At 37.3% G+C, this 1,363-nt stretch overlaps 1 long non-coding RNA gene across 1 annotated transcript; it reads left to right on the top strand.

Moving 5' to 3' along the window:
- Position 1: 1 nt before the first annotated feature.
- Positions 2 to 1,356, top strand: LOC111670015 (uncharacterized). Its single transcript, XR_002761832.2, has 3 exons — positions 2 to 71; positions 185 to 320; positions 1,106 to 1,356. It is a non-coding gene; the product is annotated as an uncharacterized LOC111670015 (long non-coding RNA).
- Positions 1,357 to 1,363: the final 7 nt, after the last annotated feature.

Genomic DNA, 1,363 nt, shown 5'->3' on the forward strand with positions numbered 1-1,363 from the left:
GATTTCATTGGCCAAGTGCACAAAACCAAGGAGCAGTTTGGTCAGGATGGACCAATCAGCGTTCACTGCAGGTATGCAGCAGGCTTCATCATGGTTACTACACTAGGCCTGTCAGAATGCAGCACATTGATGTCAGTGCTCTTCACTGTAAACTATAGCAGAATGTTTTCCTGTATGCCTGTAGTGCTGGCGTGGGACGGACAGGTGTCTTCATCACTCTGAGTATTGTGCTGGAGAGGATGCGTTATGAAGGGGCAGTGGACATCTTCCAGACTGTCAAAATGCTGCGGACACAGAGACCAGCCATGGTGCAGACTGAGGTAAACACTGATTCATTAAACATGGCAGAGTAACAAGATTCATTAAGCATGGCAGAGACACGAGCAGGGAGAGCACTGGTACTGCACACTATTAGGAATGGTTAAAGCAATATTGATATCAGTCCAATATTACATCCAATATTATTTTTACTGTTATTTCTGTCTGTTATTCATCATTTTAAGCCAATTGTTTTTAACTCTTTGATTTCCTTAAAGTAGGCCTATACTTTTATATTTTTGATCATCCTTAAACAGTTTTTCCAGTTTGACAGTTTTACATTTGAAAAAACTAAAAATACTACATATACTCATTTTGTTTTGCATTCCTGGATATAATTATTACTTATGTCCAGGAATGGATAATACATAAAACATTATTTGTATTCTTTATTGAGTTCATCAAAGCAGGTTTGTTTTCACTGTGTGACAATCCCAGGCTTTTAATTTGTTTGTTTATCTGGGTTTATTGTATTTACATTATGTATATGTATTTACTTTAATTTCATTATTTGTGTTAATAGAATTTTATAAACTCACAATTCAATTCCATTTCAACATTATCCACGCAAAGTAAACGCTTTTCATTGGGCAGACATTGCAAATTTAAAAACCAGAAAACACATGTTTACAATTACATACTTTTTAGATATGACAATGTTCCCAACATGCAGTAAAGTCAGATTTTAGTAAAGCCTCTTTTACAATAGTACTATTTTCAGCCAGCTGAAAATAGTACCTGTGTGTTTATAACACTTACACATTTCTTTTGTCTGTGTCTCCCCCAGGACGAGTACCAGTTCTGCTACCAGGCTGCTCTGGAGTACCTGGGTAGCTTTGACCACTATGCAACGTAAGTGAAGAGACAACTTATCCATCCATCTTTCTGCTTCGAGGTCCACAAACAAACCAACAAGTGAAACAAGAGAACGACAGTCTGAAATTACATGAACATTGAACCTTTTCCGGGAGAGAGATTCTACACCAACAAGGACAAAAAGCAAAAACAAAAACAGCAACAAGAAATCTGTGTCTAACAGCACCCA

The sequence above is a fragment of the Seriola lalandi genome, unplaced genomic scaffold (genome assembly GCF_002814215.2).
Source record: "Seriola lalandi dorsalis isolate HSWRI2012SDOR001 ecotype SW California unplaced genomic scaffold, Sedor1 jcf7180002005387, whole genome shotgun sequence".
In the NCBI taxonomy this organism is placed as follows: Eukaryota; Metazoa; Chordata; class Actinopteri; order Carangiformes; family Carangidae; genus Seriola; species Seriola lalandi.